The following is a 25,962-nucleotide window of genomic DNA, read 5'->3' on the forward strand; positions in this document are numbered from 1 at the left end:
GGGTTTTATTTCAGAATAAGTGGCTGTTCGCCACTTATTCACACTTAGCTCTGCTGGTGTTGCTGGTCTGTCTGTCTGGAGCATGGAGTCAGGGAGAGAGTGGAGGGGTCAGAGAGAATTACATCACTCAACAAGGTCACAGTGAAGGGAGAGATCAGGGTGGAAGTGGTTCATATCATGAGCCAAAAGACTGAAGCTACAGAGACGGCTGAAGGAGCTGAGAGACATGGTGGTGAAACAGAGAGCGGAGCTGACTGTCCAAGACTGAACTGAAGAACATTGAAGCCAGGCTGAATTTATTTTATTTAATTAACCTTTATTTAACTAGGCAAGTCAGTTAAGAACAAATTTTTATTTACAATGACGGCCTACCAAAAGGCAGAAGGCCTCCTGCGGGGACGGAGGATGGGATTTAAAAAAAATTATAGGACAAAACACACATCACGACAAGAGAGACCCCACAACACTACATAAAGAGAGACCTAAGACAACAACATAGCATGGCAACACCACATAACAACAACATGGTAGCAACACAACATGGCAGCAGCACACCATGGTAGCAGCACAAAACATGGTACAAACATTACTGGGTACAGACAACAGCACAAAGGCAAGAAGGTAGAGACAACAAAACATCACGCGAAGCAGCCACAACTATCAGTAAGAGTGTCCATAATTGAGTCTTAGAATGAAGAGATGGAGATAAAACTGAAGGACAGTGAGGATCTGGTAGATGAGCAACGATTTGAACTTTGGCTGGAGGAACAGAATGCAACAGCATTTACCATTGTGCTTTCACTGAAAATAATGACATCCGGTCTACCGTCTACCGTCTACCTCGTACCATCTAAACGTGGCATTACTTACGCGGGTCCTTTTTTAACAATGTAAGTTAAAGATAAGATTAAAACAATAATATAAACAATTTAAATAGTGACAGAAGGAATTAACACAGTGTATATTGATTAACACTAACGAGTAAAAACAACATGGCTGTATACAGGGAACAAAGTCGAACAAAGTCGATATGCCGGGGTACGAGGTAATTGAGTTAGTTATGGTACATATACTGTAGGTAGGGGTAAAGTGACTAGGCAACAGGATAGATAATAGACAGTAGCAGTAGCGTATGTGGTGAGTGTGAAAGTGTGTGGGCGTATGTAGTGTGTGTGTGTGTGTGTGTGTGTGTGTGTGTGTGTGTGTGTGTGTGTGTGTGTGTGTGTGTGTGTGTGTGTGTGTGTGTGTGTGTTGGGGTGTCAGTGTAAGTATGTGTAGACTCCAGTGTGTGTGCATATAGTCAGTGCAAAAAGGATCAATGCAGGTAGTCCGGGTAGCCATTTGGTTAGCTATTTAGCAGTCTTATGACTCGGGGGTAGAAGTTGTTCTGGGTCCTGTTGGTTCCAGACGTGGTTCACTGGTACCGCTTGCCATGCGGTAGCAGGGAGAAAAGTCTATGGCTTGAGTGTCTGGATTTGACAATGCCGTACTCATCACCCTCTGTAACACATTGCGGTCGAGTGTCTTGTCCTACCAAACGGTGATGCAGCCAGTCAAGATGCAGCTGTAGAACGTTTTGAGGATCTGAGGGCCCGTGACAAATATTTTCAGCCTCCTGAGGGGGAAGAGGCTTTGTTGTCTCCTCTTCCGACTTCCTGACGGGCCGCCCCCAGGTAGTAACGGTAGGCAACAACGCGTCTGCCACGCTGATCCTCAACACTGGGGCTCCTCAGGGGTGCGTGGTTAGTCTCCTCCTGTACTCCCTGTTCACCCACGACTGCGTGGCCAAGCACGACTCCAACACCATCATTAAGTTTGCTGATGACACAACAGTGTTAGGCCTGATCACCGACAATGATGAGACTATAGGGAGGAGGTCAGAGACCTGGCAATGTGGTGCCAGGACAACAACCTCTCCCTCAATGTGAGCAAGACAAATGAGCTGATCATGGACTACAGGAAAAGGAGGGCCAAAGAGGCTGAAGTGGAGCTGGTCAAAGGTTTCAAGTTCCTCGGTGTCCACATCATCAACAAACTATCATGGTCCAAACACACCAAGACAATTGTGAAGAGGGCAGGACAACACCTTTTCCCCCTAAGGAGACTGAAAAGATTTGGTATTGGTCCCCAGATCCTCAAAAGGTTCTACAGCTGCACCATCGAGAACATCCTGACAGGTTGCATCACCGCCTGGTACGGCAACTACTCGGCCTCCGACTGCAAGGCACTACAGAGGGTAATGCGTACGGCCCAGTATATCACTGGGGCCAAGCTTCCTGACATCCAGGACCTATATACTAGGCGGTGTCAGAGGAAGGCCCAATTTTTTTTTAAAGACTCCAGTCAAGTCCTAGACTGTTCTCTCTGCTACCGCACGGCAAGCGGTACCGCAGCGTCAAGTTTCGGACCAAAAGGCTCCTTAACAGCTTCTACCCCCAAGCCATAAGACTGCTGAACAATTAATCAAATGGCCACCTGGACTATTTACATTGCTGTTACTCGCTGTTTATTATCTATGCGTAGTCACTTTACAAATTAATGTGACAAATTAAAGACTAACCTGTACCCCTGCACATTGACTCGGTACCAGTACTCCCTCTATATAGTCTCATTATTGTTATTTTTATGTAATTTTCTTGTGATATTTTTTGATTTTATTTATTTTTTTGTTTGTTCCTCCCTATAGGATGCCTCATCATTGTCGGTGATCAGTCCTAACACCGTTGTGTCATCAGAGAACTTTATGATGGTGTTGGAGTTGTGCCTAGCCACACAGTCATGGGTGAACAGGGAGTACAGGAGGGGACTATGCACGCTCCCCAGGTTTCCTTGGTGTTTTTGGGCACTGGGACTATTGTGGTCTGCTTGAAGCAAGTTGGTATTACAGACCAGGTCAGGGATAGGTTGAAAATGTCAGTGAAGACACTTGATAGCTGTTTATCGCATGCTCTGAGTACGCATCCTGGTATTCCGTCTGGCCCTGCGGCCTTGGGAATGTTAACCTATTTAAAGCTCTTACGCACATCGGCTACGGAGAGCGAGATGACACATTCATCTGGAACAGCTGTTGCTCTCATGCATGGTTCAGTGTTGATTGCCTCGAAGCGAGCATGGAAGGCATTTAGGTCGTCTGGTACGCTCGCATCACTGGGCAGCTCTCAGATGGGTTTCCCTTTGTAATCCGTGATAGTTTGTAAGCCCTGCCACATCTGTCAAGCGTCAGAGCCGGCATAGTAGGATTCAACTTTAGTCCTGTATTGACACTTTGCCTGTTTGATGGCTCGTCGGAGGTTGTAGCGGGATTTATTAGAAGCATTGGGATTAATGAGGTCAGTTCATTGGTGGCTCAACAACTGAACTGTCAGCCATGGGGGCCACAGTGACAGCCAGTGAGAAGGAGGTGGAGGAGCAGAAAAAGGAGGTGACGGCTCTTAGAGAGGAGCTGAGCATCACCACTACTGAACTGCAGCTCCAGAAGAACAAGGTGGAGGAGCTGGAGAAAGACAATACAGGTAAAGCACCGCTATGTAGAGACATTAACATTTGTTTGGTTCATTGTGAAGTCAGTACAGTAAAAGATCTACAGATTTTGGAGAAAATATTTCCCATAATTCCAGGACAAGCAGCTGGACTGTCAGCCATGGGGGTCAGAGTGACAGCCAGTGAGGAGTTGGAGGAGCTGAAGACAGAGAATGCAGTTAATATTATAAAGCTACATCACACATAATCATTGTGTAAGAATAAATTACAGTTGAAATTGCATTTCGTTGTATATGTTTATTACTTGATCATAATTGGACTGATTGTTCCTTTAGAACTGACTGTTGAGTGAATTGTGTTTGGTTGCAAGTGATGTTAGCCCCGGAGGCCAGAGTGACAGCCAGCGAGAGTGGGAAAGCAGGTAAGGAAAAGAAGAGATTCACTGTAATCCTTTGCATAATTTTAGTGTATGTGAGTGTGACAGAGTGGGTTTGGACCTTGGTTGTCTGTCCTAAAAGACGCTTAGGTTAGGGAGATAATAAAAGTCTTTAGTTCTCAGTCAAGGTTACTCATCACAGGAGCGTGGCTCACCAGACCAACTCCATTACATTGGTTAACTAATGTTTTTCTTTAACCGCAGCCTTGAAGGGCAGACTGAGTTCCAGTGAGACGGAGGTGGAGGAGATGAAGAGAGAGAAAATGAACACTGATCATTCAATCTCATTGTTACTTAATGGTCTAATCAACATTTTTGATTAACTCAAATTGAATTCCTGTTTATAAAAAATATATAATTGATATTTGGTTTTCATTGTGTTGTTTTAGTTTTGTTATTATTAAAACCTCTTACAGCGGAAATTGAAAGAAGGGGGGCTTCTTTCAATTTCCGCCTGAAGACATACCCAAATCTAACTGCCTCTAGCTCAGGCCCAGGAGCAAGGATATGCATATTCTTGGTACCATTTGAAAGAAAACACTGAAGTTTGTGTAAATGTGAATTGAATGTAGGAGAATATAACACAATAGATCTGGTTTAGATAATACAATGAAAAAACCCTAAGTTTTTTCTTTTGAATTGTTGTATCATCATCTTTAAAATGAACAAGATAAAACAAACATTCAGATATGAATATGGGGACAATTTCAGTGAACAACATAAGAGGGCAACAGTACTTGTGCAAAGTTTCAGAATGATAACTTCCAAAATGAGTGTGCTACATGACATTCATCATGAAGTCACCCAGGTATCCCACACAAGTAGCCCAAATGTACCCAAGTGGCCAAATTGGTGAAGGTATACATTTTGAAACAAATAACTATATACAAAATACCAAAATGGTATTCTAACACACCCCCCAAAAAAATTTAGGAAAAAAAAATGGGGGAAAAAATATAAAGAAAAAATATATATGCATTTACAAAATAACATGGGTAACTATTTACACACTTTCAATATTTGGAAGACCCTCTGTCCTCTATCAAATCAAATCTATTTATATAGCCCTCAAGAGTAAATATGAACAGTTTACCTCTAGATGGCCCGGGAGGTGTGGAGCCAGAGACAGCAGGGGTCCAGCTGGATGAACCAGCTTCAGAGGGGGATGGACACACGTTGGGGATGGACACGTTGGCGGCAGACACACGCATCTCGACCATGCTCCCTCTAATCCATAATATGTAGACTGAGTTGAGGAAGCATGCGCTGGAGGAAGTATAGCCAATGTGTGCTTTACACATTTCATATTTTTTTTAATATATTGCAAATAAAATGTAAAGTGTGTGCCCAAGGTGCAGCATGGTAAGTGTTTATATTATTTAATAAAATACGCAACACGGATTATCACTGGAGTGGAGAGACACACAGGAGGCCTGGCTCTGGGAGAAGGCACAGGACTCACCAGGCTGGGGAGACATGCAGGAGGGTTAGATTTTAGCACAGGCACAGGACTCACCAGGCTGGGGAGACATGCAGGAGGCCTTGTCCTTGGCCGAGGCACTGGATGCACTGGACCGTGGAGGCGCACTGGCGGTCTCCAGCGCAGAGCTAGCACCACTCGTCCTGGCTGGATTCCCCTGTAGCCCGGCAAGTGCGGGGAGTTGGAACAGGCCGCACTGGGCTGTGCTGGCAAACTGGAGACACCGTGCGTAGGGCTGGTGCAGTATACCCCGGGCCGAGGAGATGCACTGGAGACCAGATGCGCTGAGCCGGCATCATCCCTCCTGGCTCGATGCCCACTCTAGCCCGGCTGATTCGAGGAGCTGTGATGTAGCGCACCGGGCTATGCGTGTATACTGGGGACACCTTGCGCTTCCCCGCATAACACGGTGCCTGCCCAGTCACTCTCTCGCCACGGTAAACACGGGGAGTTGGCTCAGGTCTCCTACCTGAGTCCGCCAATCTGGGGGGCTGCCTCTCGTGCCCGTTACCTCGCGCCAATTCCTCGTAGAATCGCCGCTCCGCTTTTGCTGCCTCCAGCTCCTTTTTTGGATGGCGATACTCTCCCGGCTGTGCCCATGGTCCTTTGCCGTCCAAAATCTCCTCCCATGTCCAGGAGTCCATGTTCCCACGCTGATTGGTCCTTTGTTGGTGGGTGGTTCTGTAACGCACGTCGTCGGGAGAAGGAGAAGAGGACCAAGGTGCAGCGTGGTAAGTGTCAATATTATTTAATAAAATACCAACACTTGACAAAACAACAAACACGACAAACGAACAGTCCTGAAAGGTGAAACAAACACTAAACAGGAAACAACCACCCACAAACACAGGTGAGAACAGGCTACCTAAGTATGATTCTCAATCAGAGACAACGATAAACATCTGCCTCTGATTGAGAACCATACCAGGCCAAACACACAGAAATACAAAACAATGACAACATAGAACACCAGACATAGAATGCCCACCCAAACTCACACCCTGACCAACCAAAATAGAGACATAAAAAGGATCTCTACGGTCAGGGCGTGACAGTACCCCCCCCCCCCCCCCCCCCCAAAGGTGCGGACTCCGGCCGCAAAACCTGAACCTATAGGGGAGGGTCTGGGTGGGCATTTCACCGCGGTGGCGGCTGGGGGACCCTTAACGCCGACCCCGGACCGGGGACCCTCGCAGCAGGCCCCGGACAGGAGGGAGAATCTGGCTGCTCCGGACAGGAGGGAGACTCTGGCTGCTCCGGACAGGAGGGAGACTCTGGCTGCTCCGGACAGGAGGGAGACTCTGGCTGCTCCGGACAGGAGGGAGACTCTGGCTGCTCCAGACAGGAGGGAGACTCTGGCTGCTCCGGACAGGAGGGGGACTCTGGCTGCTCCGGACAGGAGGGAGACTCTGGCTGCTCCGGACAGGAGGGCGACGCTGGAGGCTCCGGAATAGAGGGCGTCGCTGGAGGCTCCGGACTAGAGGGCGTCGCTGGAGGCTCCGGACTAGAGGGCGTCGCTGGAGGCTCCTGACTAGAGGATGACGCTGGAGGCTCCGGACTAGAGGGTGACGCTGGAGGCTCCGGACTGACCTCCTTCGTTGGAGGCCTCATGCCATGGATCCTCACTGGAGGCTTCGTGCCATGGATCATCACAGGAGGCTTCGTGCCATGGATCATCACTGGAGGCTTCTTGCCATGGATCATCACTGGAGGCTTCGTGCCATGGATCATCACTGGAGGCTTCGTGCCATGGATCATCACTGGATCAAAACCTGAACCTATAGGGGGGGGGGGGTCTGGCGGTGGCGGCTCTGCTCCACCTTAGTCTTGGCCCACTTAGGTGGCGCCTCTGGAGCGGGGACCCTTAACGCCGACCCCGGACCGGGGACCCTCGCAAAACCTGAACCTATAGGGGAGGGTCTGGGTGGGCATTTCACCGCGGTGGCGGCTGGGGGACCCTTAACGCCGACCCCGGACCGGGGACCCTAGCGGGCCCCGGACAGAAGGGAGACTCTGGCTGCTCCGGACAGGAGGGAGACTCTGGCTGCTCCGGACAGGAGGGAGACTCTGGCTGCTCCGGACAGGAGGGAGACTCTGGCTGCTCCGGTCAGGGCGTGACAGTGTTGTGAAATCTGTGAATGTATTGTAATGTTTTAAAATGGTATGAACTGTCTTAATTTTGCTGGACCCCAGGAAGAGTAGCTGCTGCTTTGGCAGCAGCTAATGAGGATCCTTAATATATACAAATACAAAATACCACCATCAGTGTCTTCCTTCTCAGCCCTGTGTGAGGACAGCACCATTCTGTAATGCTATAATGAACTAAACTTTCTGATGTGAACAGTTCTGTGGTTAATGCCCCCAATGTTCCTCTCTTCCACCTATCCTAAGCTCTTATAGATCTGAGGGCCAATGAGGACAAAGGAAGTAGAGAATCAGAATCCTTGCCAATCAATCATGGGGGAGGGAGAGAGAGGGTATCGCGTCATCAGGATCTGTGCCGTTTCTTTCTTCAGTTTTTTTCTATATGTTCTCTTTCTCTCTCTGTACCTACTTCTGCCTCTCATTCTCTCTTTCCCCTTCTCTCTCCATCCTTTAGACTCATTTAGCTAATTGAGCTCATGAAACTTTTCAGAAACCAATTACTCCCTGACATTATTCATTACAAGAAAGCTGCTTATGTGAGACCACTTACTTTATCTCCCTCTCTCTCTTTTTTGGAGAAAAGGAAACCTGTATGACCCTAGTGGTTATTGGAAAGGGAAATTGTTTTTCCTGTTTGCTAACAGTAAATCAATGAGATCAGCAATTTCCTTTCTCTTTTTGTATTTTTCTTTCACTCTAAAGCAGAGGTCTCCAACAGGTTGATCATGGGCTACCAGTAGCTCGCAGTCCACCTATGAGCAGCTCGCCAAACAATTCTGAAAGTACATGCAATTTTCACGTTGCACCACAAACTGTCATAAACAAATCTCACAAGTATCTGACACAGCGAGCTCTCAACTATTATCTAATCAACGCAATGTTGACATTATCACACCCCTGGCTAGCCATTCTTGGCTTAAAAAGCCAAACCTAACACAATATCTGACAATTAATTTCCAGCAATATTGCCCCTGTCTGTCTGTGGTGTGAGTGTTTGTCTATCAATCCAGTTGTGTAGCCAGTTGATGTGATAACTTATGGGTTGACAGAAATACCTTCCCCCAAACTTTCTCAATTAAATGTTAACTGCAGAGTAGGCTTACCTAGTAGAAGTATATCATGAGGAAGTATATCATTTGTATCTATTTGTTATTTGGAAACTTTACCATGAAATGAGCAGCAGCAGTACAGAACCATCACTAGACCAGCACATTAGACGGCACATTCCTCACTAGCTAGATGTGCAATTAAAGGGCCGGATGCTCAATTAAAGGGGAATTACACAAAAAAATATAAACGTGTTAGTTCTCTTCCAGACATAAAAAATTACAAAAGTAATCTAAAACCAGTAAAAGTCAACTGAGAAGATCATTTGGGAAAATATCAAACACACTTTGGGAAAAAATCTCTGATTTTATAGGCCCCCCCCCTTAAGAGTTGTTTTAATGAACCATTATTTTACCAGGTGTATTAACAGAAAACATAGTGCCCTACTTTCTCTTGTACACTAAGGACCTGGGGAAGAGTTGCAGGGGAGAAGAGAAGAATGTGCCTACTTGTGTTGTAACTTTAATGGGTTAGAGAGTTAATGTTTACAGTTAATTAATTGAGCTGTGTCTAAAGATTTTTCTTTTACAGTTTTTTAAATATGTACAATAATGTACAAGTACCAGAATGCCTTGAAACAGGAAGTAAGAAAAAAGAGAGCGCGGCAGTTATGTACAAGTGACAAGTGATTATTCTGGCTTTTGCTAGCAACTTTCTTTTGTTTTGTAGAATTCTAAGTGGTAAAATGTAACATGTAAAAATAAGTGTCCATCTTACAACCGACGTCCCGAGTCATTACTTCAAAGATAGTTATTCTATCATTTGAAAGCTAGAAAAAAATGAGCAACTCGCAACATATTACTTTTTTTTTTTAAGTAGCTCTCATGCTAGAAAAGGTTGGAGACCCCTGCTCTAAAGTGATGGTTTCTCCCCCTCTCTCCCTTTCTCTGTTTCTTTCTCTCTCTCTCTTCTTAGGGTATGTACAGTAGCTTTCACCTGCGTTGGTATGACAGACCTTTGAATTCTCCTCTGTGTCATGTTATTGGGGATGAAAAGAGCTTGAGATCAGATAAGGGAGAATATTATGAAGGTGCTAAATTGGATCTCTAGTTAATTTGGGGAGTGAATGAACATATGAGTGCGAGGCCATGGCAATATTGGATATTTTATCCTGAATACTGAATAGATATTAAGGTCATTGGCTGGCTGGAGGCTTGGAACTACAAGAATACAGAAACGCTACATCATCCAGAAGTAGGTATTGTCATGGAATGAATAGCCTATTAGCAGAATGTTGGGGGCAGCAACCTGAGGATAGCAACATGACAGTTAATGGGTGAAGTGGGCCAGTGCTAAGTGGTAACCAAAGTAGACGTAGCATCTCTGTATGAGAGCGTACTGCATCATCTATCTCAGAGATTTTTGAGCGACAATCTAAACTTTTCATTATATTAACAAAATTTGAAATACAGTGGCAAGAAAAAGTATGTGAACCCTTTGGAATTACCTGGATTTCTGCATAAATTGGTCATACAATTTGATCTGATCTTCATCTTAGTCACGACAATAGACAAACACAGTCTGCTTAAACTAATAACACACAAACAATTATACGTTTTCATGTCTTTATTGAACACACTGTGTAAAAATTCTCAGTGCAGGGTGGAAAAGTATGTGAACCCTTGGATTTAATAACTGGTTGACCCTCCTTTGGCAGCAATAACCTCAACCAAACGTTTTCTGTAGTTGCGGATCAGACCTGCACAACGGTCAGGAGGCATTTTGGACCATTCCTCTTTACAAAACTGTTTCAGTTCAGCAATATTCTTGGGATGTCTGGTGTGAACTGCTCTCTTGAGGTCATGCCACAGCATCTCAATTGGGTTGAGGTCAGGACTTTGACTGGGCCACTCCAGAAGGCGTATTTTCTTCTGTTGAAGCCATTCTGTTGTTGATTTTCTTCTGTGTTTTGGGTCGTTGTCCTGTTGCGTCACCCAGCTTCTGTTGAGCTTTAATTGACAGACAGATAGCCTAACATTCTCCTGCAAAATGACTTGGGAATTCATTTTTCCGTCGATAATAGCAAGCTGTCCAGGCCCTGAGGCAGCAAAGCAGCCGCAAACCATGATGCTCCCTCCATCATACTTTACAGTTGGGATGAGGTTTTGATGTTGGTGTGCTGTGCCTTTTTTTCTCCCACATAGTGTTGTGTGTTCCTTCCAAACAACTCAACTTTAATTTCATCTGTCCACAGAATATTTTGCCAGTAGTGCTGTGGAACATCCAGGTGCTCTTTTGCGAACTTCAGAGGTGCAGCCGCAGTGGCTTCTTCCGTGGTGTCCTCCCACGATCGCCATTCTTGTTTCGTGTTTTACGTATTGTAGACTCGGCAGAGATGTTAGCATGTTCCAGAGATTTCTGTAAGTCTTTAGCTGACACTCTAGGCTTTTTCTTAATCTCATTGAGCATTCTGCACTGTGCTCTTGCAGTCAGTTTTGCAGGACGGCCACTCACAGGGAGAGTAGCAACAGTGCTGAACTTTCTCCATTTATAGACAATTTGTCTTACCTTGCACTGATGAACATCAAGGCTTTTAGAGATACTTTTGTAACCCTCTCTAGCTTTATGCAAGTCAATAATTCTGAGATCTCTTTTGTTTGAGGCATGGTTCACATCAGGCAATGCTTCTTGTGATTAGCAAACTAAAATGTTGTGAGTGTTTTTTACAGGGCAGGGCAGCTCTAACCAACATCTCCAATCTCCTCTCATTGATTGGACTCCAGGTTAGCTGACTTCTGACTCCAATGAGCTTTTGGAGAAGTTATTAGCCTAGGCCCTAGGGGTTCACATACTTTTTCCAACCTACACTGTGAATGTTTAAATGATGTATTCAATATAGACAAGAAAAATAAAATAATGTGTGTGTTATTAGTTTCTGTTCACTGTGTTTGTCTATTGTTGTGACTTAGATGAAGATCCAATTTTTGTCACGAATCCCGTTTCCTGAGTCTGTTTTTTGCCTGTGTTCTGTTCTGGAGTGTTTTTTCCGGTGTCCTGGAACGCTCCCTGTCTGGTTGCCGGGCGATTTAGCTAGTTGGGAGATCTCAGATTACCCGCACCTGTATCCCATCAGCTATCTGCACACCTGGTCCTGATCATCATCTCTCCTCTTCATAAGCCCGGACCTGACAACCATTCCCTGCCGGATCGTTAGCCATGAACAGTATGTTGTGCCAGCGTATCAGCCTCCAGCTTGATAGAATTTGTTTTGTTGTTTTGTAACGTCTTGCTTGCCTTAAACTTACCTCCGTTTGTTCTGTCTTCAGTTATTCACCCGGATCACTTACCCCATTCCTGCCTGGTCGTCGGAGGCTTCCGCTACTTCCTTGGACCCACCTATTCACTCCCATCAACTCACCACCGCTGCCCGCTACGCCACCTGGATATTTCTACCCCTTCATATTCACTTGTAAATAAATACTCACCTTCTTCCTACTCTCCTTGTCCTGGTCTGCTTCTGGGTTCGATTTTGAAAGAACGTGACAATTTTATGACCAATTTATGCAGAAATCCAGGTAATTCAGGAAATCCAAAGGTTGACATACTTTTTCTTGCCACTGTATATATTTAGAGTGTGATAGCTGATACTTTGGTCTATGTAAATGAACAACTTTTAAAAAATGAATCTTCATAAAATGCAATAAAGTGGATTTATGTCAACTCCGTCAGACAACATAAAAGGCTTTTTACATTTACATGTGTTGTCCAAGGAGTGTTTAAAGGCCTGGACTGTTTCATTCTAACATCAGATGATTCAAATACGTAATACACATCTCCAAACTTATTTTTGTTTTGTTTTATAGCACTGAGTGTACAAAACATTAAAAACACCTTCCTAATATTGAGTTGCACTATATACGTTTTCTGTCAATATACCTGGTAAAATAAGGGTTAATAAAAAACTGTAATAAAATCTTTATTTTCCCAAATTATGTTCAGATTTTTTACTTTAAGCTTTATTTAACTAGGCAAGTCAGTTAAAATCAAATTCTTATTTACAATGACGGCCTCCCTTGGACAACGGTGGGCCAATTGTGCGCCACCCTATGGGACTCTTAATCACGGCCGGATGTGACACAGCCTGGATTTGAACCAAGGACTGTAGTGACACCTCTTACACTGAGATGCAGTACCTTAGACCGCTGCACCACTGAAAATGTTCATGGTTTTAGACTCTTAAAATTACAATTGTTCGTAGAGAAACAACAAACTTGAATGTTGTGTCCATGTCAATGTGTAAATCAGATCAGATTTTTTTTTAAATTACATCTGGAAGAAAACTAACAAATTTAGATTTTTTGGTGTAATTCCCCTTTAATTGCGTATCTGGCCCTTTAATTGTGCATCTAGCTAGTAATGAAAGTGCCATTTAATGTGACGGTATAGCAGATGGTTTGGTACTGCTGCTGCTCATTTCATGGCAAAGTTTGCAAATAACAAATAATAGATACAAATAATATACTTAGTCATGATATACTTCTGCCAGGTAAGCCTATTTTGCAGTTAACATTTAATTGATAAGGTTTTGGGGAAAGTATTTCAAACCAACCACAAGATGGTTATCACAACTGGCTACACACAGTGTTAGACAAACGCACGCACCACACAGACAGACAGACATGGGCAATATTGATGGAAAATAATTGTGTTTTGTGTTTAATTGTGAAGTGGAAATGTAGGAGCAACAACAGCTCAGCCGCAAAGTGATAGGCCACAGAAGCTCACAGAACGGGACCGGCAAGTGCTAAAGCACGTAGCGCATAAAAATCATCTGTCCTCGGTTGCAACACTCACTACCGAGTTTCAAACTGCTTCTGGAAGCAACGTCAGCACAAGAACTGTTTGTCGGGAGCTTCATGAAATGGGTTTCCATGGCCGAGCATCCACATACAAGACGAAGATCAACATGTGTAATGCCAAGCATCGGCTGGAGAGGTGTTAAGCTCATGTAACGGATGTGAAATGGCTAGCTAGTTAGCGGGTACGCGCTAGTAGCGTTTCAATCAGTTACGTCACTTGCTCTGAAACCTAGAAGTAGGGTTGCACCTTGCTCTGCAAGGGCCGCGGCCTTTGTGGAGCGATGGGTAACGATGCTTCGTGGGCGACCGTTGTTGATGTGTGCAGAAGGTCCCTGGTTCGCGCCCGTGTCGGGGCGAGGGGACGGTTTAAAGTTATACTGTTACATTGATGCTGTTGATCCGGGTCACGGCACCACTGTAACAGTACTCTTCTTGCGTTGTGTACAATCAATCCTCGACACGAACTCCAACGTGTAGCACCAGTCATGGAGATTTATTCTGATAGGAACAGCACAAAATTGCACGTCATGCAATGCACGGCTCACCATCCAACTCTGCACTCATGCACGCTGGTTTGGTGCTTGTTCACTGGGACGATTCTAACTGAAACATCCTCCCTCGTAAGCAAGCTACGCAAACCAGCCAATAAGATGCCATGTTGAGTAGGTGAAGGCAAGACAAAACTAAAACCAAAAACCCATTGGCTTAACAATAAAGTGGCAAGGGGAATCACCAATAAAACCCTGTTACACTCACAGCCATTGGACTCTGGAGCAGTAGAAATGTGTTCTCTGGAGTAATGAATCATGCTTCAACTTCCGATAGTCCGACGGACGAATCTGGGATTGGCAGATGCCAGGAGAACGCTACCTGCCCGAATGTATAGTGCCAACTGAAAAGTTTGGTGGAGGAGGAATAATGGTCTGGGGCTGTTTTTCATGGTTCGAGCAAGGCCCCTTAGTTCCATTGATGTCATGTCCTGACCTTAGTTCCTTTTTTATGTCTCTATTTTGGTTTGGTCAGGGCGTGAGTTGGGGTGGGCATTCTATGTTTTTCATTCTATGTTTTGTATTTCTATGTGTTTGGCCTGGTATGGTTCCCAATCAGAGGCAGCTGTCTATCGCTGTCTCTGATTGAGAACCATACTTAGGTAGCCTTTTCCCACCTGGTGTTTGTGGGTAGTTGTTTCCTGTTTTGTGTTGTGTCACCTTTCAGGACTGTTTCGATTTTCATTGTTTCACTTTTGTTATTTTGTATTTAGTGTTCAGTTATAATAAATTTAACATGGACACGTACCACGCTGCTTTTTGGTCCGATCTTTCCTGTTCTTCAGATGAAGAACGTTACAATTGAAGGGAAATCTTAACGCTACAGCATACAATGACATTGTAGATGATTCTGTGCTTCCAACGTTGTGGAAACAGCTTGGGGAAGGCCCTTTCCTATTTCAGCATGACAATGGCCCCATGCACAAAGCAATTTCCATACAGAAATGATTTGTCAAGATCGTTGGGAAGAACGTAACTGGCCTGCACAGAGCCCTGACCTCAACCCCATCGAACACCTTTGGGATGAATTGGAACGCCGACTGCAAGCCAGGTCTAATTGCCCAACATCAGGGCCCGACCTTACTAATGCTCTCGTGGCTGAATGGAAGCAAGTCCCCACAGCAATGTTCCAACATCTAGTGGAAAGCCTTCCGAGAAGAGTGGAGGCTGTTATAGCAACAAAGGGGTGACCAACTCCATATTAATGTCCATGATTTTGAAATTAGATGTTCAATGAGCAGGTGTCCACATACATTTGGCCATATGTTGCAGAACAGTGATTAAAAAATGTATTCCAAATATTGACAAGAAAATGTATCTTAGAGGGGTTAGCCATCCGTGACGGAGTTGACAAGCCTCTGATGGAGTTGACAATAGATACTCAAAAGGCAGTTTTATCTCTAAAAACAAAAGTTCAATAAAAACATTTGTAAAATGTGAAAAATTCTTAATTTGAAAATCCCCAATAAAACATAACCATTCTATTAGATCTTTCAGCACTCTGACGGTGTTGACAGTCAAACATCTGATGGAGTTTATGTTTTACGGAGTTGATAAATAGCATATTTTTCTTCATTGTTGAAGTGCTACACTTAGTAGTAATTGTGTTTTTCCTCAGTTGCTTTATGACTATAAAACCTATTTAAAATGAACATATTTGAACCAAAACTCATATTCTATCTTAATCTATAAGAGAGATGGAGTTGACAGGTTATGGTTGTGACCATGGTGATTTCTATATTGTTTGGTGATTTCAAAAGTAGAAGACTTTCAGGACCATGCGTTGTCTTATTGCACATGTAATCAGGAGATGAAGAAGGAGTTGTCATGGTATAGATGCTCATTTCTGATTCATTTAGGATTTTTTTCAGGAATCACAGTTATGAGAGAAATATTAGTCATAGAGGGCTATAGGAAGAAACTACATGAGATCCTTTATCAGTTATTGATTATTCTTGACAGTTTTTGAAATTGTGATCCTTTGCTCTGGAGAAGGGAATTTCCTGACATGGAAATTAATAATATTGAAAATATTTAGAAAAATACCCCCAAAAATATTTTCCCTAATGTAATATTTTTTAAGTTCAAATAAAAAAATATATATATGTAACTCTACTATACAAATAAACTTTCTCTGTCGGACTAGGATTGTCCTGACATTCAAGAATCCCAGACATAGTAGTCTGTGCATTTATGGCACAGGAGATAATGTGCTTACCCTGTAATTACAAGGTCAATGGTTCAAGCCTTGCTCTGGCTTTTCACAACACACTGATCTACAACAGTAGTATGCTTACAAAAACAAATAGGAGTATATTGGAGTTAACACCTATTTGAACCCCAGGACATTGGTATACTTGTATACTCCAAAATGTTTTCCTCTACAGGTGTGTGCTCAACCCTCTTTTCTTTTTGCATATTTCAGTCATTCAACATACTGTACACAAGTACAGTACACAGTACATTCTGACAATATAACATGTAGGCTAAGAGTATATTCAGATACTATAACATACAATGATCTATTCTGATCGAAGGTAGGCTATATAATATAGTTATACATATTATAATAATCATATTATAATATTACTACTAATATTAGTAATATTATAATATTAGCCTACTGAAATGTATATGTCTGCTTGTATTTGGTCACACTTTAGACCACATACAGTATTATTATAATAATGGTGTAAAGTGTGACAAAATACAAGCAGACATATGGAAAGCTTAGTGCACAAGACAGTGTAGATGTTTCTAATCTTCAGTACTTCCAGTGCTATTTTCAGAATATGCTAATAATCCACACAGCGATTGACACTGAAGGTCACTAATTAACATAAGTCAATTCTGCAGAATTTCATTTAGGAGCGAAATGCTGAAAATATAGTCTAGTGTAGGAGCCATTTTGGCATTCTTATGTGTTGTCAGAGAGGACACGGCGAAGCGAGTGTTTCCTCCGCCTAAAATCTGCCCACGAAAATAAGACCACGAAGTGAGGAATTTTGTATGGATGTCAACGAGAGAGTGGAATTTGGTCAACAAAAAATGGAATTGCTAATTTGCTGCGTGAAGCTTATTTGCTCTAACATAAGTTTTGTAATGGTTAGGTGGTTACGAATGCACTGATAGAAGTGGACATACTTGGCATTTCGGCAACTTTGAAAAAACTAATTTACAGTCCTTAACACATTTTAGTTGATAGGCTTCTGAGTTTAGTACACTTCAGTATCTATCAAATATAGGTCTACAAGATCATATCATGAAACTAACTTACATTTTCACACTTCACATTTTACTCATTTAGCAGAAATTCTTATCCAGAGCGACTTAGTGTATTCATCTTAAGATAGCTAGGAGAGACCCCCACATGTCACAGTCGTAGTCAGTATATTTTTCCTCAATAAAGAAGCTTTTTTTTTGCCGGGGGGGGGGGGGGGGCGACGACAGATGTTTTGTCTTATTTAAGATACTCTTGAAGAGATAGATACATTAACATTTTACATTTTTGGAATGCAAATTCACATGTGACCGAGTGATCAACCTACCCTTTCTCTATCCCACTTGTTGACTATACAGCATATTCTCCAGTGTTAAATCGTGTCCACACTTTTCAGGGTTAAATTAACACACTGCTTAGTCTATAGCTTTATTTGCATATGTTCCACCATGCCTTGCCTTTTGATTGAATTGTGGAGTTACCACCCATGACTGTACATGTGTATTTGTTAGTGACTGTCACGCCCTGACCGTAGAGATCCTTTTATTCTCTATGTTTGGACGGATTGTGCCAGCACAGCACTCCTGGTCTCCGGTGCGCCTCTTCGGCCCAGGGTATCCTGCGCCGGCTCTGCGCACTGTGTCTCCGGTGCGCTATCACAGCCCAGTGCGTCCTGTGCCTGCGCTCCGCACGTGCCGGGCCAAATTGGGAATTCAGCCAGGACGAGTGGTGCCAGCTTTAAGCACCAGATCTCCAGTGCTCCCCCACAGCCCGGTTCGACCTGTGCCTGCTCCAAGAACCAGGCCTCCAGTAGGTCTCCCCAGTTCGGGGCCTGCAACGAGGGTTCCCAGTCCGGGGCCTGCAGCGAGGGTCCCCAGTCCGGGGCCTGCAGCGAGGGTCCCCAGTCCGGGGCCTGCAGAGAGGGTCCCCAGTCTGGGGCCTGCTGCGAGGGTCCCCAGTCCGGGGCCTGCGGCGAGGGTCCCCAGTCCGGGGCCTGCGGAGAGGGTCCCCAGTCTGGGGCCTGCAACGAGGGTCCCCAGTCCGGGGTTGGCGACGAGGGTCCCCGCACCAGAGGCGCCACCAAAGTGGGGGGAGCCAGAGGTGGAGCGGGATCTGCGTCCCGCACCGGAGCCGCCACCAAGATAGATGCCCACCCGGACCCTCCCCTATAGTGTCAGGTTTGCGGCCGGAGTCCGCACCTTCGGGGGGGGGGGGGGGGGGGGGGGGGTACTGTCATGCCCTGACAGTAGAGATCCTTTTATTCTCTATGTTTGTTTGGTCAGGGTGTGACTCAGGTGGGAAAGTCTATGCTTTCTGGTTCTTTGTTTTTGGCCGGGTATGATTCTCAATCAGGGACAGCTGTCTATCGTTGTCTCTGATTGGGAATCATACTTAGGCAGCCTTTTTTCCTTTTCTCATTTGTGGGTTGTTGTCTTTGTTAGTGGCATGTATAGCCTTACAGAGCTTCATGTTCGTTTTGTTGTTTATTGTTTTGTTGGCGACATTTAAAATAAAAGAATGTACGCTTCCCACGCTGCACCTTGGTCCGGTCATTTCCTTGACGACGATCGTGACAGTGACAGAGACATGGTTGTTTCTTTCAACTATTTTCAGTCCTGTGGCCTTCACCAAGTGAAATCGAAATGAAATATGTTATAATTAAATATGTTAAATATGTTATAATTAAAATGTAAATCTTTAACACAATACAGCAATTATTTCAGAAGGCCTAATTTTGCAGGCATAGTTTTACTGTGGCCTGAAACTCATAGTTTGTTTACAGGTCCCATCAGGCCTGTAAATCACATTATGCTGGCTTGCAAAGTGATGTGTAATTTCTCTTGGAATTCAGCCAGAGTGGGGGTATCCAACATTTAGACTGACTATTCACCCACAACCTGCATCCAGAATGACTGCTATCTTGGGAAGACTACACTATGAGACTACCTACCCATTTTACTGTTGTATACATCCCGTATACATCCCTCCATTTAAACTGGAATAACTATAACTATATAACTAAAATGTGTCTTGGAGTGCAGTCCATTGGAGCATTTTAGTTATATAGAGACCTTCCTATCATGACTCTCAGCATCGTCAAGTCCATTCCCTTCTTTTCTTCCCTTTTAAATGTGTAGAGTAGGGCTATAAAGCCCATATGCTATCTATAATGTGTATAATTGCTATTGTATAGGTGTCGTTTCACTGAATATCACTGGAAAACACAGTAGATCTATGCTCAAATAATCCTAAATGTATAAAAATCAACTGGTCTGGCAATCTTTTCTAAATATGAGATAGGGTTACAAATGCATGCCGGCCCGTGGTGTCCCAAGAGGATTCCAGCGGGAACGTCGCGAAGAACATACCAACTGCCACCGGAAAGTGGGAAGCGGAGAGAGGGACAGAGCGAGAGAGCAACTTCAGCACCAATCAGCACTGGGCAGCGACTTCCGAGCGAAACGAAGCTTCTTTCATGAAGCCATCAGCAAATAGCTTTCAGTCTTACTAGTCGACAGTGCATTGAGTGCTGCCTACCTGAAAAATGGCTTGATATTGTAACAATTATTAACAGTCTCTATCTATCCTCTAATGTAGTTATTGGTTGTGACGTCGTTAAAGTTGGAGATCGCGGGCACCGCTCTCTGATGAGATAGGATAGCTACTGTTGGTTGGTAGGCAATACGATTGAGAGAGAGAGAGAGAGATTGAGAGAGAGAGAGAGAGATTGAGAGAGAGAGAGAGAGAGAGAGCAAGTGGTAGAAAAGAGAGATTCGCGCGCGCGGAGTCTTCTCCTCGCCAGTCTGTAGCTCTCGAGCGGCAGGGAGGCATTGTCTCGTGCTAAAAGGATATATTTCTCCGCCACTTTCATTTATTCTGTTTTCTCTCTCCGCATTTTATCAACGCGAAGATGCACCGTCCTGGGCTGGTCTCAACATTCACGTTAACGTCAATGCTGTGGATTTTTAACAGTTTCCGCAGCCTGCACGGAGCTCTCCCTTTCGCACGTAAGTTACCGGTTTGTTTCATCGTCATTTTCCGTTTAGTGGTGGTGGTGGCTCTCGGGTGCATCCTGGGGCAGGGGATGATGGAAGGGAGGGCATGAGAACCTACCTGCACGCTGATGCACGGAATGGATACGGTTTGATGCCGTTATGAACATGTATTTTTGTAGATGGTGTCAACTGATTGTATTTAGTCATTCGTGTTTCGTGGGTGAATGTATGTGATGGTGCAGCTACGACGCTCCAGACCATTTCCCTCTTATTCCCCCAAAGCTAAATGGTTTTACGCTATTAGAACCGGGCTGGTGTTGTTGTCTAGGGTCAGTTACACATGAAGGGATGCTCGCCCAGTCGGTGCGGAGAGGAAAAGGCAATATGAGAAAAACATGCTGGTGGTGGTGGAACTTCATGCTTTGATTGGTTGCCACTTAAATTTTTTGAGAGGTTGTCAACGTGTATCTGGCTAAGGCTATGGGGTTACCATTGCAGATCGCCTAGATTATTTTGGAGACCTGTCTGTAGCGTGTTTAGAGTTATTGTGTCATTTGGTAGGTGGTCAGTTATTATTATTATTATTTTCTCTGCAATGAATATCTATGACAAATAAATAATTCACAATGAAGATGATGATTATATTTGAATTCAGTGTAGGCTATACATTAATAACTGTAGTGTGCCTGCTTGGTTGTGTTCCAACCCTGCTCTAACATACCTGAAACTACATGATCCTCAGGACACCAGGACACCTAGGAGGATTGACGCCCCTGGTATAAATCATAGATGTGCCCTAGATCAGAACACCTCAAATCTGATCTCTACTATAACAATATGAACTATTAATGTTGGTCCAGCACACTGTTACAGTATGTATTGTCCTCCTCAGTCTTATTTACAACATCTCATTTTAACTGCATCCATGAAGCTGTGTGTGTGTGTGTGTGTGTGTGTGTGTGTGTGTGTGTGTGTGTGTGTGTGTGTGTGTGTGTGTGTGTGTGTGTGTGTGTGTGTGTGTGTGTGGTCTGTAGATTAATCATGCTCAGTGACAGTTGAGTAAGGAGAGGGAAACCAGACTGTTAGCTGTTAATTGCACTGCCATTTCTCTCTCTCTCTCTCTCTCTCTCTCTCTCTCTCTCTCTCTCTCTCTCTCTCTCTCTCTCTCTCTCTCTCTCTCTCTCTCTCTCTCTCTCTCTCTCTCTCTCTCTCTCTCTCTCTCTCTCTCTCTCTCTCTTTTCTCTTCTCCCTCTGGAGATTACCCTGTGCATTCCTCTTTCTCTCTACCTTTCTTTGTTTCTCCCGTCTACTGTCTCTTTCCATATCTCTTTCTACACCTCTCCCTTTCTCTTCCCCTCTCCTCCACTATTTCTCTTCTTCTCTATATCTCTTCCCCCACTGATCCACCCTTCCTTTTCTCTCTCTCTCTCTCTCTCCATCCCCATCTCCCACGCTCTCTCTCTCCATTCTTCAGTTCTTCTCTTTCGCTCTGCCTCATTTTGTCTCTCCTCCGCTACACCCTTTTTCTCCTCCACCTTTTCCCTCTCGCTACCTGATTACTAAAAACTCCATTCTACCAGGATTCTCTCTAGGGAGAAACTGTGTGTGTGTGTGTGTGGGGGGGGGGGGGGGGGGGGCTGTGTGTGGGTGTGTATGTGCATGTGTATGTCTCTCCAGGGATCAGGTGTAGGAACAGGATCAGTAATGGATGGATCTGATCCACAGCCCCACAGACCAGCCAGACTCTGGGGCTAGCTTTCCATACAACTCTTCCCCTCTCCCTCTCCTTGGTATAACACATGACTAGGATATAGAACTGTATCTGAATCTGAACATAATGTTGAAACATGTTGTTTTTCTATAAAACACCTCTTTAGTAGAGATACAATTTCCTTCCAAGAGTAGTGGAATATCTTTATTCCATTCAGTTTTTCATATAGGGACATGAATACCAAGATGATTCTAAGATGATAAAGGAAACAAATCCCTGGTTGTGTCAATGCACAGTGACAACCCATGCAGGATAATTCCTTTAACAATGTCCAACTACCACGACTACCATACCCGTGTGTGTGTGTGTGTGTGTGTGTGTGTGTGTGTGTGTGTGTGTGTGTGTGTGTGTGTGTGTGGGGGGGGGGGGGGGGTGGGTGGGTGTCCGTGTGCGTGTGTGTGAGCGAGAGAGCGAGAGAGACGGAGAGAGATGGATAGAGGGAGACGGAGAGAGAGCAGAATCTAAAGTTATTCTAGTGGAATGTGTTCTTATTAGCACAAGTCAGAACACATCGACCTCGATTGGAAACGGTTCAAGAAGGATGAACAAAGGATGGAGGAATGGAGAGAGCGTTTGTCATGAGGGAGAATGGGATGAGGTTTGATAGCTTGTAGAATGGAGAGAGCGTTTGTCATGAGGGAGAATGGGATGAGGTTTGATAGCTTGTAGAATGGAGAGAGCGTTTGTCATGAGGGAGAATGGGATGAGGTTTGATAGCTTGTAGAATGGAGAGAGCGTTTGTCATGAGGGAGAATGGGATGAGGTTTGATAGCTTGTAGAATGGAGAGAGTGTTTGTCATGAGGGAGAATGGGATGAGGTTTGATAGCTTGTAGAATGGAGAGAGCGTTTGTCATGAGGGAGAATGGGATGAGGTTTGATAGCTTGTAGAATGGAGAGAGCGTTTGTCATGAGGGAGAATGGGATGAGGTTTGATAGCTTGTAGAATGGAGAGAGCGTTTGTCATGAGGGAGAATGGGATGAGGTTTGATAGCTTGTAGAATGGAGAGAGCGTTTGTCATGAGGGAGAATGGGATGAGGTTTGATAGCTTGTAGAATGGAGAGAGCGTTTGTCATGAGGGAGAATGGGATGAGGTTTGATAGCTTGTAGAATGGAGAGAGCGTTTGTCATGAGGGAGAATGGGATGAGGTTTGATAGCTTGTAGAATGGAGAGAGCGTTTGTCATGAGGGAGAATGGGATGAGGTTTGATAGCTTGTAGAATGGAGAGAGCGTTTGTCATGAGGGAGAATGGGATGAGGTTTGATAGCTTGTAGAATGGAGAGAGCGTTTGTCATGAGGGAGAATGGGATGAGGTTTGATAGCTTGTAGAATGGAGAGAGCGTTTGTCATGAGGGAGAATGGGATGAGGTTTGATAGCTTGTAGAATGGAGAGAGCGTTTGTCATGAGGGAGAATGGGATGAGGTTTGATAGCTTGTAGAATGGAGAGAGCGTTTGTCATGAGGGAGAATGGGATGAGGTTTGATAGCTTGTAGAATGGAGAGAGCGTTTGTCATGAGGGAGAATGGGATGAGGTTTGATAGCTTGTAGAATGGAGAGAGCGTTTGTCATGAGGGAGAATGGGATGAGGTTTGATAGCTTGTAGAATGGAGAGAGCGTTTGTCATGAGGGAGAATGGGATGAGGTTTGATAGCTTGTAGAATGGAGAGAGCGTTTGTCATGAGGGAGAATGGGATGAGGTTTGATAGCTTGTAGAATGGAGAGAGCGTTTGTCATGAGGGAGAATGGGATGAGGTTTGATAGCTTGTAGAATGGAGAGAGCGTTTGTCATGAGGGAGAATGGGATGAGGTTTGATAGCTTGTAGAATGGAGAGAGCGTTTGTCATGAGGGAGAATGGGATGAGGTTTGATAGCTTGTAGAATGGAGAGAGCGTTTGTCATGAGGGAGAATGGGATGAGGTTTGATAGCTTGTAGAATGGAGAGAGCGTTTGTCATGAGGGAGAATGGGATGAGGTTTGATAGCTTGTAGAATGGAGAGAGCGTTTGTCATGAGGGAGAATGGGATGAGGTTTGATAGCTTGTAGAATGGAGAGAGCGTTTGTCATGAGGGAGAATGGGATGAGGTTTGATAGCTTGTAGAATGGAGAGAGCGTTTGTCATGAGGGAGAATGGGATGAGGTTTGATAGCTTGTAGAATGACAGTCCGAGGGAGAGCAGTGACCACTGGCACTCTATCATTCACTATTATTTCAAATCATCAATATTGTTATTCCAGCACCGCCATTATAGTCAACTATTACATTACATTTCCTCACAAAAAAAAGAATAAATTAAAATAAAAAAGTCAACAAATTGTAGGAGTACTTGATGTTCAGTTGTGTCCTCCCCCATTCTGTCTTGTCACTATTTAATCTTTAGCAGGTAGTGCAGTTGACCTGCCATCAGAGTGTAGCCTACATTCTGACGTGAACCCTTTTAGCCCTGTGTGCTTGTGCTGGCCTTCCAATAGTCACAAGAGACACAAAGCAACCCGGGCACTCACTTTCCTTCTATTCCATTTGGTGTGGCAGATGTTAGCAGCAGCAGAGTACTTTAGGAAACACATACACCCCACCCCACCCCCACGACACAAACACACACAGACACACACAGACATTAAACACACACACGCACACACACATAGACCATTAGCTTTTTACAAACTACCATCTCTCTATAGTCCTGTATTTCCTTTGCCTCTGTTTTCCCCTATGGGTGAAGATAAAGGGCGGCTGTAGTCAGGGGAAGGTGTGGGGACATTAATTCACTCCATCTAGCCCTGTAAATGGGTAAATAAGGTATTCAAGCGGCTTAAGAAACAAATTGAATGCAAAGGCAGGAAGTAAAAACATTTGTCTAAGTGGAAGCACTGTGGCCTTTACAATGTTATTTCTTCCAGTAGGACTGGCGGCTTGGTGTGTGTGTGTGTGTTAATAACAGATATAGTCCATTAACCCTTGCTCAAGGTCCTGCAGAGGTACACCATCACTCAGACAAGAGTGACTGCCTCCTCTTTTCACCTCTCTCTCTCTCTTGTTCTCGCTCTCTCTCTCTCTTCCTCTTACCGTCCATCCCTCCCTCTCTCTCTCTCTCTCTCTCAAACACACACACCTCTTTCTCTCCCTTTCTCTTGCTCTATCTCACCTCTCTCTCCTCTCACCTCTCTCTCACTCCTCTCTGTGTCTATATCACTCTCTTTGTCTCGCTCCCTCTTACCTCTTTCTGACCCTCACTCTCTCTTCCTTTCACTTCTCTCACACATAACTGTATACATTTCTTACTTTCCTTCAAACACTGCAATCTCTCCCCCTCTTCCTCTTCCTCTCCCTTCTACCCTCCTTCTCTCTTTGTCCCTGTCTTCATCACTGCTTTTCCTAGACTCAGTGTATCTCTCCATTAATGACACTGGATAATCCTGGCTATTGTTGATGAGGGTCAAATCCCTAGAAACAAGTGTGTGTGTGTGTGTGTTTGTGCACATGTGTGCGTGTGTGTGTGTGTGTGTGTGTGCGTGCGTGCGTGCGTGCGTGCGTGCGTGCGTGCGTGCGTGCGTGCGTGCGTGCGTGCGTGCGTGCGTGCGTGTGTGTGTATGTGTGCACGTGTGATACATCATCCAGCAGACTTCCTCTGCTGTCTAGTCATTTCCTATGGAACGTCTGAAGTGTGTGTTATTGATTGAGTCCGGGCTAGAGTGAAACAGAAGCATCTCTGATAGTCTATCAAGGACACTATGAAAGGATGGTAAAGCCATGGCTGTACCTTGTATCTCTTATAAGAAGATTATACATTACATTATATATGTCTTGTAAGAAGATTATACATTACATTATAGTCATTGTCGAGCATCTGTTTTGCAGCTGACCCTGTTTTGCTGCCTACCTATAGTGTGTAAATGGTGAACCTGGGGGTTGGGATACTGGTACAGTATCAGCAAAATGACATGTTTCTGTTGAATAATGGATAAATAAAACATCTATTCCA

Source organism: Salvelinus namaycush, chromosome 33, assembly GCF_016432855.1.
Source record: "Salvelinus namaycush isolate Seneca chromosome 33, SaNama_1.0, whole genome shotgun sequence".
NCBI classification, from domain to species: domain Eukaryota; kingdom Metazoa; phylum Chordata; class Actinopteri; order Salmoniformes; family Salmonidae; genus Salvelinus; species Salvelinus namaycush.